Below are 17,206 nucleotides of genomic sequence, written 5' to 3'. Positions count from 1 at the left end.
GACATGTACTTCGAGAAAATTTAAAAACACCCATGCTTTTTCATCCTGTTATATAAAAAAAAAAAAAGAGTGCGTTTAAAAAGCACGTGTACAAAATTATCTCTCCAAGCGATACCTCTTTAAATGGAGGGTAGTAAAGGAAAAATAAAATCAGAAAACAAGTGCACAATTATCCAAACTGATAGCAGGGGCTGAGTTTGAATATCAAATAGACAGCTTTTTCTGATCTTTTACTTAGATCAAGGCCAGGATAGGCCAGATTTGTGCAATAATTTTTAACTTCGTTTGAAATATGTGCGCACTCTGGAGCCACTAATTATGTCTTTTCTATATTATTTAATTGCAAGGAATTCACTAATCAGAATAATACCTAGTTAGTATATTAACTCCTCTTTGTAAACGGCGCAGAAACCTTTGAAACAGTGAATAGTAAAAATAAATCATATCCTTATTATCGTGTGCGTTATTTTGATCTCTAAATGTTATAAGGCCAATTCTCCGCTAGTTCAACTCATGCTATAATTATATTAAATAATATATTCTTTTTTATTGCTGGTATTCATTCTCAGGATGGATATGGCATGTCTTTTCAAATTCATCAGTACTGAAAATACGAAGTTTTTCCGTTAAAATTACGCCAGAAGCTCATGCTACTCATAAATTGTTTTGTTTAAAAACAAATGTTTTGTTTGCTTCTTCTGACCTCTTATAAACATATAAGAAAAATATTTCAAAATGGAAAGTTTGTGAAAGTATGACTTTAGGGTCATCGCCAGGCATCTGGGAAGGGAGAGCGGGTGGGGGCAGGGGTGCGATAAAAGGACGGGAAGAGGTACTCTTTGTCCTTTCTGATACACTCTATTTTAGCAAATAAAATACACAGTATGACTGTCTTAGATAGTCATGTTGTATATTTTATTTGCTAAAATACAGTCTATCAGGAAGGACATCTTCCCCTATAAGCCAGACTTTTTTTTATAATTAGGTACCATTTTGCCGGGTTCTGGTACATTTTTATATTATTGATATTTTAAATTTAAACAAAATAAACACAGCATTTATAAATGTGCTTTAAAATTTAACAGATGAAGACGTTATATTGTTTTAAAAATGATATTTTCGAGTCACTTTTTTAAGGGAGGTGCGATTGCACCTCCGATCCCTTTTTAAAGCTTTTGGCATGATACTTGTCACTCAGAAATATTTCAAGAAGAGAGTTTAATTTGGCGCTGCTTGAAGAGCATAGAAGGATGAAACGTGTCAGTTTCCCTAGTGAACATTAATCAAAGCTTAATTACATGTAGTTGTTTTTACATTACAGCTATATTCACTTACTCAGTATTTCTCTCAAACAGAAAGAAATTGAAAAAAAAAAACTATATTTTCTTATTCTAGCTGTATAGGGTATTCTAGGGTACTGTATGACTACAATTATAGCACTCCTCTTCGGTTTTAGTTCACGAAGATTCCAGCTTAGAATTTCAACGGAATCTTAAAAGAAATCACCTCCCGTCGAAACATATATTACATGTATAGGTGTATGTATGCAGATAATTGCACTACACGGCTTTTAATGCACTTTTTTATGCATACCTTTCATGTATTAGTCACTGTTGTATGAACCAGATATTAGTAAAATTAAAATGATCGATGTATCACACGGTGGGCGAATTTCGTGACTACTCTTATTTCAAGGATGTACATTTAACATCAAAACAAATTTTGGAAATACCAACAAATATACTTCTGGATTTATTCATGCAGCTTTAATCACATGGAATAATTAAATTCCCAATTTACTGTTTTGTATGTTTTTGCACTATGTAATCAGACAATCCCTCTATTCCGACACAAATTTTTGTCCCCCACTGCATATCAGATTAGACAGGTTTCACTGTACATGTAAAGTCTGATTCTTTCCATGGTATATTTGTAAATAAAATTTTAAAACTCGTAAATAGAGTCTATATCTGTTTGCTGTAAAATAAAACCTATATATTTTGGGATAGACAATGCTTAATTCTGTATGCTAAAATTTAACACGTGATATAAAATAAAACTATAATAGAAAGTTTATTGCTCAGTGTTTATCATTTGTATTTTCTTATGTTTCTTCGGCGAAAATAAAGTTATTCTGAGGAAGACGATGGAGTAGATATATTATATGCAAATATTACTTCAAAATGGATCTCTGTTCGCTGGGATGTGTGTTTGTGTGTGTGTGTGTGTGGGAGAGGGGGGGGGTGTTATTGTATTATTTAAAGTAAAGTAACATTTTATGGAGAGGGGCCCCCTCTTTTTAGTTACTCCCTGGAATGTTTTAAAAGTAGCTATTATGCTTTCAATTAAGATGTTTGAGAGGTATATTTATATACAACAGATCACTGCCATTTACATAATTAGGCTGAGTTTTAAAAAATATATACTGATACCTTACAGGTGATATTTGTTTCTTATTTTTAATGAGGACATTTTGATCTAACTCTATGGTAGAGTAGTCTATGGTGGTATATTTTTGCCACCACTTGTCAGATGAATATGTCGACTTGTCAAATCTTTATGTCGACTTGTCAAATCTTTATGTCGACTTGTCCGATAATAACCATCCCCAGTATCTTGTTATCCAAGCATGTTTAAGGCCACTAACTGAACTGAACTCTACTTGTCATCATTATATCTGACAAGTCGACATACGTGCCCAACAAGTAAACATAATTTTCAGACAGTTTTTAATGAGGAAATTTTGATCTAACTCTGGTAGAGTAGTCTATGGAGGTATATTTTTGCCACCACTTGTCAGATGAATATGTCGACTTGTCAAATCTTTATGTCGACTTGTCAAATCTTTATGTCGACTTGTCCGATAATAACCATATCCCCAGTATTTTGTTATCCAAGCATGTTAAAGGCCACTAACTGAACTCTACTTGTCATCATTATATCCGACATACGTGCCCAACAAGTAAACATAATTTTCAGACAGTTAATTAAATAAATAATTTCCTGACAAGTAAACATCTTTTTCTAAAAAGTCAACATCTGACAAGTTGACATAATTATCTATAAGTCGTAATTAATATCTGACAACACGATATAAATTCTGACAATTCGTCATAATTATCTTAAGTTGACACAGTTATATCTGAAGTCAACTTGTCGGATAATAATGTCGACTTTTCAGATAATTACGTCGACTTGTCACTTGCATGAAAGATAATTATGTCGACTTGTCACTTGCATGACAGATAATTATGACGACTTGCTAGAAATTGATGCCAAATTGTCAGATGATTATAATGACTTGTCAGATCGATCCTTATGTCGACTTGCCAGAAATGGATGGCAAAAACTATCCTATATACCGTCAGCCTACGACACTTTCTCATTATGAATTTTTAAACAGGTAAATTGGTGACAAGTCAACAAAGAGATCTGACAAGTCGACATAATTATCTGACAAGTCCACAATATCATCTGACATATGCCACCATAGCAGTCGAACTTTCTGTAAGATTTCAGTCTCTTTTTTTATGCACGTTTAAATATTAAAAGCTATAACAAACTGTTTCTGTTTTTCATGTAACTGTGTTCATTATCAAATACATAAGTGCATAAAGATACTGCATACTTTAATTCTTTCTCAACCTTCTTCCGGATAAACATCCTTCTTTGTGTTGCCTGAAATCTACATATAGTAGTAAATCAGTACGTGTCATCCTCGCTACATAGGAAAGTATCATCTAACCTGACACAAGGATCCCAAAAGATGATACAGTGAAAACTGTCTGATCCGACACCTTTACAAACCGTTTCACTGTGAATTCCGACCCTTATTTAAATTCCACGTTTACTGTTTTTTATGTTCTTTACACTGTGTAATCAGACACTCTATCTATTCCGACACAATTTTTGACTCCCATTGCATGTCAGATTAGACATGTTTTACTGTACTACAAAGTCACATGGTTTGAAGACATTCCTGTAACATATATAACATGCACATGTATATTCAAATAGATCTCAAACAATTAGTCCATGAAATTACCACACACTTATTAACGCCTCTGTTTAATGAACAAACTGACCAATTTACTCTATGAAATTATTCATTTTTTCAAGAAGGAGAATAAGACATACTGGTTGCAGTTCCAAGAACAGAGTGGTTAAAACTAAATTTTTCATATTTATAGCAGAAGCAGGACCATAGAAACCAAGAGGGACATGGGTTGTCGTGCCCCCCCCCCCATTTTGCCAATATATACATGTACTATACAAATAATTAATATAAAAGAAAGCTAATTTACGATTATGGCCCATGCATTGATAATTAGCAAATTATAACCCCTTACTTTTGCTTGTCTATAAATTTGGTTGTCCCCGTAAAAAAAATATTATCACGGGGGTACAAGCAAATAAAAGCTATACTTTTATGTTTTCTATAGTGTTCTAAATATCGGCAAAATTATGGGGGCACGCCCCCGTGCCCCCCCCCCCCCGGTTCCTACGGCCATGAATGTAGTAACCAGTATATATATATATATTTTTTCAGAATGTAGGATTTCCAATATGCCCTTGAAGTTTTTCTTTGATTGTTTGATATTATCTTTGTCTTGTTTATTTTTTTGTTATTGTTCTTAGATTTTTTGCTTTTGTCGCCAAATTGGGACCCACTTTTAATTTTCTGACTTTGCTACTGCGTTTAAAATTTTGGATATTTCTAGAAAGAAAGGTTGCTGGTCGGGGTTTGGTTTCATAATTAACTCATACTCAAAAATATTTTAAAAAGAAAAAAAAGAAAATTTTATAAGGTTAGATGAGCGGGGGAAAATACATAACATAGGAGGGATTAACCATACTGCGAGAAAAAAAGAGGGGACCAGCCTTTCAATGATCATTTTCGTACTAAACAAGAATAGATATGGGTTACCCCATATCCAAGATATTCGACTTTTAATTTATTCGAATTTTCATTGTGCTCAGATGATTTCTAATAAAAAAAACAAGTATTTACTGACAAAACGTCAGAGATACTCAAGCTGTAGAAAGTCATAATAAAAGTGCCATAAATATCCTAAAACGACAAAATATTTAGGCTACTGAGTTTCAACATCTTTTGTTGAATAAAATATGCATGTACTAGGAAACAAACTGCAAGTTCATATATAAAGTTAGATGTAGATGCATGTAGTGACTATCACAAAGTCGCTAAAAATAGTTTTAATTTCACATAGAACATAGACTAAATATAATTAATCGTATAATTTTAAAAATGTATTTAACACCTCACTCATTTTCAGGAATATTTAAACCAAATAGCATGTTACAGGCCTGTAGCAACGTTTTCAAAGTGAAAGGGGGGGGGGGGGGGCTCCGAAAAAAAATCCCGCGTACTATATGGGCCTGTGCTACATGTGTACCATCTAACTTTCCAATGATATAATCTTCTGTAAAAAAAAAAAAAAAAAAAAAAAAAAAAAATTCAAATCAAGTTCAAGCCGTTATGGATTATCAAAGATAGCCCATTTTTTTTAAATAGCAAAACTGTAGATCTATCAAGGATAGATTTTAATTTATTTTTTAATTTTGTGCTATTAAATTACTATCACCCATAGTATAGGCAGATGTTAATGGGTAGAGTCTATAACATAACCCAGTCACGGTTTCCGGGAAAATTATTTCCGGTATGGTTTTCAAGCGTACAATTTGCTTTAACACCGAACCCGATTGTATTTTTCGTGACATTGAGGCGGGAAATCCAAGTAAGGAAAAGTTCGAGGTATTGAATGCCGTTATCCTTTCATCTCAGCAACTGTATGAAATGGATGAAGAAACAAGGTAAGAATGTTGTATGAAGATAATTATGATATAGTGAATATGCGGTATTCAAGAAATTCTCAACACCTGGATAAAGTTTTGTAAAGATATAATCACTGATAATACCCGGATTCAATGAGAGAGGGTGCCAAATTTAGTCGAGTGTTAACAGTTGTTTTTTTATTATATTTTTTTTCCTTATCCATAGTGACACTTGGAAAGATCTGTTCGATGTAAAATCAACATCACTATTTGGGTATGTGACATCTTCCACACAATTGGACAAGTTGTTACAGGAATATGATTATGCAACTTCCTCTAGGTTCCGATGTTTAAAAAGTTCCAAACAATTTGGAAAGGATGTTGGTAAGGTCTTGTTGCGATATTTTATTTTTAAATGCAACTTTATCAAAATAATTTCTTGAATCTTCTCATTATTGTAACCATTTTAAGCTCACCTGAACCATAGACTCATGGTGTCGGGTGGTTACATTTTGATTCCGTGTTTGACCTGCATGGTTACGACCTATTAAGAGGTTTTGACCTGCTCACAGGTAAGTACATGGGTAGCTGTATATTGATAACATAATAGCTTTTAAATTAATAATTAAAATATGCATTGTCGATAAAAAAAAATCCTATGTAGATAAAAAGAAAATGTGAAACTGTTGCAAGTGTTAATTAATTGCTTCAGAACAAAACCACTTGTGTCGAACATGGATTTATGTCGAAACCACGCGGGTCAAACAAGTAATAGGAAGATAACCATCCCCATTCTAGGCTCACATGAGCTTTTGTGATTGAAATTTGTCCATTGTCTGTGTTGTTGGTGTTTTGGGTGTTGTAAACATTTTAAAAACTTCTCAACTTATTCTCCAGAAAAGTTGAGAAGTTGAACTTAGAAACTTTTTTATGTATTTGTTCAAAGTAACCCCCCCCCCCCCCTTTATCAGATTCACATTTGTTAATACCAATTTACACTGAAAATTCTTTTGCAATTACTGTAGATGTAGGAGAGATTGATAAATCCCATATCAGATTTGTGGACACACAGGAAAATGCTGAACCCCATATAGAATATGATGCTATCCCTTTCATTATTATGGGCAAAAAAATCTTGGAATGTCACCAGGGATATGACAGAGACAAACGAAACTACCAAAAGAAACAAAGCAAAGCAAGAGAAGATGTAAGTATGCATTATTTATTCTACTTCTAATAAACTAATAATGAGGCAAAGTGAGGATGGAGAAGGATAACCCACTGTCTAGGCTTTCACATTACATTTTATGAGAACTAGACCAGTTGGGCTACGGTATATCCATTCTCTGGGGAACAACATAACCCAGTCACTGTTTAACATAACCCAGTCACTGAGGAACATAACCCAGTCACTGAACAACATAACCCAGTCACTGTTTAACATAACCCAGTCACTGAGGAACATAACCCAGTCACTGAGGAACATAACCCAGTCACTGTTTAACACAACCCAGTCACTGTTCAACATAACTCAGTCACTGTTCAACATAACCCAGTCACTGTTTAACACAACCCAGTCACTGTTCAACATAACCCAGTCACTGTTCAACATAACCCAGTCACTTAACAACATAACCCAGTCACTAAACAACATAACCCAGTCACTGTTCAACATAACCCAGTCACTGTTCAACATAACCCAGTCACTGAACAACATAACCCAGTCACTGAACAACATAACCCAGTCACTGTTTAACATAACCCAGTCACTGTTCAACATAACCCAGTCACTGTTCAACATAACCCAGTCACTAAACAACATAACCCAGTCACTGTTTAACCAAACCCAGGCACTGTTTAACATAACCCAGTCACTGTTTAACATAACCCAGTCACTGTTTAACATAACCCAGTCACTGAGGAACATAACCCAGTCACTGAACAACATAACCTAGTCACTGTTTAACATAACCCAGTCACTGTTCAGCGTAACCCAGTCACTGAACAACATAACCCAGTCACCGAGGATCATAACCCAGTCACTGTTCAACATAACCCAGTCACTGTTCAACATAACCCAGTCACTGTTCAACATAACCCAGTCACTTAACAACATAACCCAGTCACTAAACAACATAACCCAGTCACTGTTCAACATAACCCAGTCACTGTTCAACATAACCCAGTCACTGAACAACATAACCCAGTCACTGAACAACATAACCCAGTCACTGTTTAACATAACCCAGTCACTGTTCAACATAACCCAGTCACTGTTCAACATAACCCAGTCACTAAACAACATAACCCAGTCACTGTTTAACCAAACCCAGGCACTGTTTAACATAACCCAGTCACTGTTTAACATAACCCAGTCACTGTTTAACATAACCCAGTCACTGAGGAACATAACCCAGTCACTGAACAACATAACCTAGTCACTGTTTAACATAACCCAGTCACTGTTCAGCGTAACCCAGTCACTGAACAACATAACCCAGTCACCGAGGATCATAACCCAGTCACTGTTCAACATAACCCAGTCACTGTTCAACATAACCCAGTCACTGTTCAACATAACCCAGTCACTGTTTAACCTAACCCAGTCACTGTTTAACATAACCCAGTCACTGAGGAACATAACCCAGTCACTGAACAACATAACCTAGTCACTGTTTAACATAACCCAGTCACTGTTCAGCATAACCCAGTCACTGAACAACATAACCCAGTCACTGAACAACATAACCCAGTCACTGAACAACATAACCCAGTCACCGAGGATCATAACCCAGTCACTGTTCAACATAACCCAGTCACTGTTCAACATAACCCAGTCACTGTTCAACATAACCCAGTCACTGTTTAACCTAACCCAGTCACTGTTTAACATAACCCAGTCACCGAGGATCATAACCCAGTCACTGTTCAACATAACCCAGTCACTGTTCAACATAACCCAGTCACTGTTCAACATAACCCAGTCACTGTTTAACCTAACCCAGTCACTGTTTAACATAACCCAGTCACTGAGGAACATAACCCAGTCACTGAACAACATAACCTAGTCACTGTTTAACATAACCCAGTCACTGTTCAGCATAACCCAGTCACTGAACAACATAACCCAGTCACTGAACAACATAACCCAGTCACTGTTTAACATAACCCAGTCACTGTTCAACATAACCCAGTCACTGTTTAATATAACCCAGTCACTGTTCAACATAACCCAGTCAGTCACTGAACAACATATCCCAGTCACTGTTTAACATAACACAGTCACTGTTTAACCTAACCCAGTCACTGTTTAACATAAGCCAGTCACTGTTTAACATAACCCAGTCACTGAGGATCATAACCCAGTCACTGAACAACATAACCCAGTCACTGAACAACATAACCCAGTCACTGTTTAACATAACCCAGTCACTGTTTAACATAACCCAGTCAATGAGGATCATAACCCAGTCACTGTTTAACATAACCCAGTCACTGAACCTTTATCTCAGCTTAGCTCTTTTTTTTTTGTAGTCTGACCACACATATAGAAGAAAGCGTAGATTGGTGCAGAACAGCAAAAAGAAAGCTTGTCCTGTTCGAATAAAAATTCGTCATGTTGTGGAGTTTTCAAGCTATTTGGTATGTATTAATTTGTATTATAGACTCACTAAAAATTGTATCGATAAATTTAATGTGTAAATATGTTCAGTGTTTATGTGTTGATGTACGTTTTGCTGTATAATATTTTAAATGAATACAAGACACAATTTACTTTATATAATTTAAAGCTTTCAAGTAAAGAAAACACACCTCATCATCAAAGGAAACTGGTTAAGAATCTTAAAGAAGACCTGAAAAATTCACAAGTAGAGAAAATTGAACATCGTTTTTATGTACAGTTTCCTGATGTAAAAGATCATAGAAACCATCTGAAAGGAGAGGTAAATAAAGACAATTATTAATGGTATTACTGTTATTTATACTACACTGTCTTATGTCAAGACCTTAACTGATGCCTTACAATTAAACTACTTTTTATGGAATTAAAGATTATGGGGCATATTTTTAGCTCTACTGGTCAGGGACCAGAAGAGCTTATGCGATAGTAAGGTGTCCGTCGTCCGTCCGTCTGTCTGTCTGTCCGTCTGTAAACAATTTTTCAAAATGATACTCCTCCTACAGTTTTGGTCAGATTTCAATATAACTTGGCACACAAGTAGACTACACTAAGATACATAATTTGGGTTTTTGATTTCGATGAACGATGTTGCCATGGTTAATAAAAATAGAAATTTCTGTGACATTCATTTAAAACACTACTCCTCCTACAGTTTCAGTCTGCTTTTAATATAATTTGGCATACAAGAAGACTATACTGAGATACATAATTTAATGCATCGGTTTTTGATTTCGATGAACAGTGTTGCCATTGTTGCTAAAAAAAGAAATTTCTGTGAAATCCCTTTAAAATGTTACTCCTCCTACAGTTTTGGTCTGATTTCAATCTAATTTGGCAAACAATTAGAATACACTACGATACGTAATATGCATTTCAGTTTTTGATGTGGTTAATAAAAATAGAAATTTCTGTAAAATACTTTCAAAATGCTACTCCTACAGTTTTCGTTTGATTTCAATATAACTTGGCACAGAAGTAGACTACATTAAGATACATAATTCTATTTATTAATGCATGTTGCAAATCCAAGTGCTACTTTGTTATACGTACAGACCAGTAGAGCTACAGTCTCATCAGAGACTTCTGGTTATTTTAAATTTTATCCTTGCCAATAACTTTTCAACCATAATTGCTAGGGCTTTCATATTTCACATGTGTATTTCTTGGAACAAGTCCTTTCTTGGGGTTCAAACAAATTAGACATCTTGGGATTTGACATGCTTTCTGAAAAATATTTACCCATCTTTAATCATGTTCATAACTTTCGCACAGTTGATCCGGTCCTAGGACTTTCATATTTTACATATGTATTCCATGTGACCAGACCTTTCTTTTGGTACCAAATTTTTTTACATTCTCACCTTGACCTTGGAATTTTAGTCTACTTGTGAAAAACTTTAACCTTGACCATAACATATGAATTATTGGTGCTAGATCTTTCATATAGCATTTATCTTTTCCTTGCAGCGAAACATTTTTTTCTGATACCAATATTTTTTATCTGATGATCTTTACCTTGGAATTTTGACCTACTTTTGAAAAACTTTAACCTTGGCCAAAATTTTTGAATGGTTGCTGTTAAGACTTATTAATTTCACATGTGCATTCCTTGTGACAAGTATTCCTTGTGCATTCCTTGTGACAAGACCTTTCTTTGCATACAAACATTTTTGACCTTTCAACCTTCATCATTGTTTCACAATGCACATCTTGTTTGGTTTTATGTTCTACTGATCAGAGACCAGAAGAGCTTATGCGTTAGTAAGGTGTCCGTCATCCATCCATCTGTCTTTCTAGTTGTCTGTCTGTCCCTCTGTCTGTAAACAATTTTCAAAAAGCTACTCCTCCTACAGGTTTGGTCTGATTTCAACATAACTTGGCACACAACTAGACTACATGAAGATACTTAACTCAGTGCATTAGACTCAGTTTTGATGAATGTTTTTGCTATAGTTACTAAAAATAGAAATTCCTGTGAAATTCCTTTAAAATGCTACTCTGGGGATAGTTTTGATCTGATATCAATATTACTTGGCACACAAGTAGAATTCACTAGGATACATAATTCTGTTTGTCGTTTTTTTGTTTTATTTTGGTGAAGTGTAGCCATGGTTACTAAAAATAAAATTTCTGTGAAATACATTCAAAATGCTACTCCTCCTATATTTTTGCTATAATTTAAATGTAACTTAGCATGCAAATAGACTACTTTGAGATACATAATTGTCTTTATCATTTTTTTTTGCTTTTGATGATTGATGTTGCCATGGTTACTGACATCAAAATTTTGTATAAATCTTTTAAAAGGTCACTCTTCCTACAGTTTTAGTCTGATTGCAATAAATCTTGCCACAAAAATAGACTAAATCAAGGATCATTACTCTATTGCTGTTGCAAAGTTTCAAGTCCAAGTGCTACTTTTCTCTTTCTTTAAAAAAATTGTTATAAGTACAAACCAGTAGAGCTACAGTATCATCAGAAACTTGTTTTTTTTTTTTTTTTAAATTTGTGAATATTTTAAGAATAGCCTTTTTTATTATATAGGGCAGATACCAAAAGTTGTGAAAATTTTGTTTTGCTTGTAAATATCAAATAAAAGAAGCACACATTTTGCACCAAGTTAATTCCACTCCCCCTTCTCAACAAATTAAAGACAACTAAGTCATGTTCAGCATACTTCATTGTACTTTTTTAATTAAAAAAATTTGTCGATTTTAGTGGTCTCTTCAGTCCTCCAGGATATTACTTAGTTTGAAAAACTGCAATAATGGAAAGCTTATGGCAACACTGGAAGATGATTATGATATTTTTTTATTCATCCTTGTTGAAGAAAATGGAGAGGCATATTGTGTAATGTCAATCAGGAGTTATTTTTGTAACTAAATTGTTAACTTTTAAAGTAAACCATATGTCTCTTCATATCCATAATTTAATCATAATTCACATCTGATTTTTTCTCGATTTGATTGATCTCCATAGACAACTTTATTCTTAATTATTTTCATTCTCTTTTAGGACAGGACAGAGATTGAATGAAGGAGTTAGATACTTTAAGGATGTATTGCTTGTAGAAGCAAGAATCATTATCGCTTCTGTTGTCAAGAACATAACATATAGAGAAGCTGAAGAACTTCTCTATCCATTGAAATAACAAATTTATGTTTCGATTGATTGAGTTTGCAAATTTGTTATATTGGAATATTTCGATTGTGATAGCATTGCAAAAGATGTTCTACATCAATTGCTGTATGACATGTTGAACAATATTTGTTTGCAGATTCTTTACAGTTATTATATATCACCATCTGATGAAATATTGTTATAATGTAAAAATGGACTCTGTCAGGGCTGATCAATTGTACTTGGTTACTCTAGATGAACTCATAAACTCTAATAATTGTGATTTCATTCAAATCAAATCCACACCAGACCCAGACTGTTTTATCATTAATTCCTACTAGAAACATTAGTTTAAATGTAGGAAGAATTTGATAAAATTTGATGTAATTTGACTTTGAAAATATCTATTAAAGTTTTGTTTTTCTGACAAGTGAAATGAATTTCACATGCAGAATTCATACCTTTGGATTTAGGTGTAATTTAAAAGGAACACTTATGCAGCTATTCATTATTTCTTAAATAGTACCTGTAATACATTTGTATGGTCTTAATATTGTGTGGCCATTTTTTTCCCCTAGGATTAATTGATCTACGTTATTTTTATCTTTAAGTTCCTCAGTGACTAAACCCAATTTGTATAAAAATTGGGAGCAGAGCTCTAGAAAAAGGCTTAACATTAGTTTATGTTCCAAATAATGATTGTGTCAAATAAATTATTTTCCTAATTACCACTTTTGTATATATGCCTTATATATGGAGACCAAATTATGCACATTAATTCATATTGAATGCTTGGGTTATGTTTCTCAGTGACTGGGTTATGTTGTTCAGTGACTGGGTTATGTTGAACAGTGACTGGGTTATGTTGTTCAGTGACAGGGTTATGTTCCTCAGTGACTGGGTTATGTTAAACAGTGACTGGGTTATGTTTTGAGTGACTGGGTTATGCTGTTGAGAGACTGGGTTATGTTGTTCTGTGACTGGGTTATGTTGAACATGACTGGGTTATGTTAAACAGTGACTGGCTTGTGTTAAACAGTGACTGGGTTATGTTGTTCAGTGACTGGGTTATATTAAACAGTGACTGGGTTAGGTTAAACAGTGACTGGGTTATGTTGTATAGTGACTGGGTTATGTTAAACAGTGACTGGGTTATGTTGTTCAGTGACTGGGTTATGTTGAACAGTGACTGGGTTATGTTGTTCAGTGACTGGTTTATGTTCCTCAGTGACTGGGTTATGTTGAACAGTGACTGGGTTATGTTGTTCAGTGACTGGGTGATGTTAAACAGTGACTGGGTTATGTGGAACAGTGGCTGGGTTATGTTAAACAGTGACTGGGTTATGTTAAACAGTGACTGGCTTATGTTAAACAGTGACTGGGTTATGTTCCTCAGTGACTGGGTTATGTTAAACAGTGACTGGGTTATGTTGTTCAGTGACTTGGTTATATTAAACAGTGACTGGGTTACGTTAAACAGTGACTGGGTTATGTTGTATAGTGACTGGGTTATGTTGAACAGTGACTGGGTTAAGTTAAACAGTGACTGGGTTATGTTGAACAGTGACTGGGTTATGTTAAACAGTGACTGGGTTATGTTAAACAGTGACTGGGTTATGTTGAACAGTGACTGGGTTATGTTAAACAGTGACTGGGTTATGTTGTTCAGTGACTGGATTTTGTTTAACAGTGACTGGGTTATGTTAAACAGTGACATGGTTATGTTGTTCAGTGACTTGGTTATATTAAACAGTGACTGGGTTATGTTAAACAGTGACTGGGTTATGTTTTGAGTGACTGGGTTATGTTCCTCAGTGACTGGGTTATGTTGAACAGTGACTGGGTTATGTTGTTCAATGACTGGGTTATGTTGAACAGTGACTAGGTTATGTTAAACAGTGACTGGGTTATGTTGAACAGTGACTGGGTTATGTTAAACAGTGACTAGGTTATGTTGTTCAGTGACTGGGTTATGTTGAACAGTGACTGGGTTATGTTGTTCAGTGACTGGGTTATGTTCCTCAGTGACTGGGTTATGGTGTTCAGTGACTGGGTTATGTTGTTCAGTGACTGGGTTATGTTGTTCAGTGACTGGGTTATGTTCCTTAGTGACTGGGTTATGTTGAACAGTGACTGGGTTTTGTTGTTCAGTGACTGGGTTATGTTACACAGTGACTGGGTTATGTTGTTTAGTGACTGGGTTATGTTCCTCAGTGACCGGGTTATGTTGAACAGTGACTGGGTTATGTTAAACAGTGACTGGGTTATGTTGTTCAGTGACTGGGTTATGTTGTTCAGTGACTGGGTTATGTTAAACAGTGACATGGTTATGTTGTTCAGTGACTGGGTATGTTATTCAGTGAGTGGGTTATGAAGTACAGTGACTGGGTATGTTAAATAGTGACTGGGTTATGTTCCTTAGTGACTGGGTTATGTTAAAACAGTGACTGGGTTATGTTACACAGTGACTGGGTTATGATGTTCAGTGACTGGGTGATGTTAAACAGTGGCTGGGTTATGTTGTTCAGTGACTGGGTTATGTTAAACAGTGACTGGGTTATGTTCCTCAGTGACTGTCTTATGTTAAACAGTGACTGGGTTATGTTGAACAGTGACTGGGTTATGTTGTTCAGTGACTGGGTTATGTTAAACAGTGACTGGGTTATGTTGTTCAGTGACTGGGTTATGTTGAACAGTGACTGGGTTATGTTAAACAGTGACTGGGTTCTGTTGAACAGTGACTGGGTTCTGTTGTTCAGTGACTGGGTTATGTTACACAGTGACTGGGTTATGCTGTTCAGTGACTGGGTTATGTTCCTCAGTGACTGGGTTATGGTGTTCAGTGACTGGGTTATGTTAAAAAGTGACTGGGTTATGTTGTTCAGTGACTGGGTTATGTTGAACAGTGACTGGGTTATGTTCCTTAGTGACTGGGTTATGTTAAACAGTGACTGGGTTTTGTTGTTCAGTGACTGGGTTATGTTACACAGTGACTGGGTTATGTTGTTTAGTGACTTGGTTATGTTCCTCAGTGACTGGGTTATGTTGTTCAGTGACTGGGTTATGTTAAAAAGAGACTGGGTTATGTTGTTCAGTGACTGGGTTATGTTGAACAGTGACTGGGTTATGTTAAGCAGTGACTGGGTTATGTTAAACAGTGACTGGGTTATGTTAAACAGTGACTGGGTTATGTTGTTCAGTGACTGAGTTATGTTAAACAGTGACTGGGTTATGTTCCTCAGTGACTGGTTTATGTTGTTCAGTAACTGGGTTATGTTGTTCCGTGACTGGGTTATGTTGTTCAGTGACTGGGTTATGTTGAACAGTGACTGGGTTATGTTGAACAGTGACTGGGTTATGTTCCTCAGTGTACAGTGACTGGGTTATGTTTCTCTCTGGGTTATGTTGTTGAGAGACTGGGTTATGTTGCTCGGTGACTGGGTAATGATTTTCAGTGACTGGGTTATGTTATTCAGGGACTGGGATTTGGTTCTCAGTAACTGGGTTATATTTTTCAGTGACTGGGTTATGCTGTTGAGAGACTGGGTTATTTTGAACTGTGACTGGGTTAGGTTTCCCAGTGACTGGGTTATGTTGTTCAGTGACTGGGTTTTGTTTAAAAGTGACTGGGTTTTGTTAAACAGTGACTGGGTTATGTTGTTTCATTTATTAATAAGCTCGCAATTGAGAAAGAAAAAGAAAAAAAGAGAAAGAAAAGCTAGAACAGTGCAGTTTTGAGGGATTCACTTGTAACATATTGAAGTGATTGCCAAAAAAAGTTAAAATATAACAACCCATTTTTGTCAGAAAGTTTTATAGTCAGTAAGTTTTCTATCATCTTTTACAGTGAATTTCAAAGCTGTAAAATAGGATTTAAATAAATTTAGAAAACCATGAATATCTACTAAATTATGTGTGTTCTTTATCTCACAGTTGAACAGTGAATTGGTTATGATTGATTGGGTATAATATGTTGAACAGTGACTAGGTTAGGTTTTCCAGTGACTGAGTAAAGTGTCACAGTGACTAGGTTATGTTGTTCAAAGACTAGATTATATTGGTTTGTAACTGGGAAATTTTTTTCTGTGACCTAATGGCTATAAACCAGGGTCATATTTCTTGTAAAACTGCAAGTCAACAAGTTAGGGATTTTTTTTTCACTGTACGTGATTGTCTTTATGGGCGGGATTCCTTTTACCCTCGGAAGATTAGCGTAAGAAATAATTATTGAGAAATTCAAGTGCTGTGCATACACACATGCTAACTAGGTCACTAGTTCTACCAGTGGCTAACAGGCCATGAAAACGCAATCTATTAATTTATCATGTTATAACTATTAAATACCCCAACCTTCATGAAAGTCGTTCATTCGCCTGAATGACCTAATATTAAGACTCCGATTATGGCTATTGATCGTATTATTTGCCACACACCATAGTGTTTACAAAACTATATTGCATCGGGATCGAATATGCGTTATATTACAAAAAACCATACCGGAAATAATTTTCCCGAAAACCGTGACTGGGTTATGTTATAGACTCTACCATGTTAATGATGGTCAACATGTCACCTTTTAGAATGAATGAACTTGTAATCAATGAACTT

Source organism: Saccostrea echinata, unplaced genomic scaffold (genome assembly GCF_033153115.1).
Source record: "Saccostrea echinata isolate AGI-Se365-2 ecotype Australia unplaced genomic scaffold, CSIRO_AGI_Sech_v1 ptg000029l, whole genome shotgun sequence".
Lineage (NCBI taxonomy): Eukaryota > Metazoa > Mollusca > Bivalvia > Ostreida > Ostreidae > Saccostrea > Saccostrea echinata.
This window is presented reverse-complemented; position numbering follows the sequence as displayed.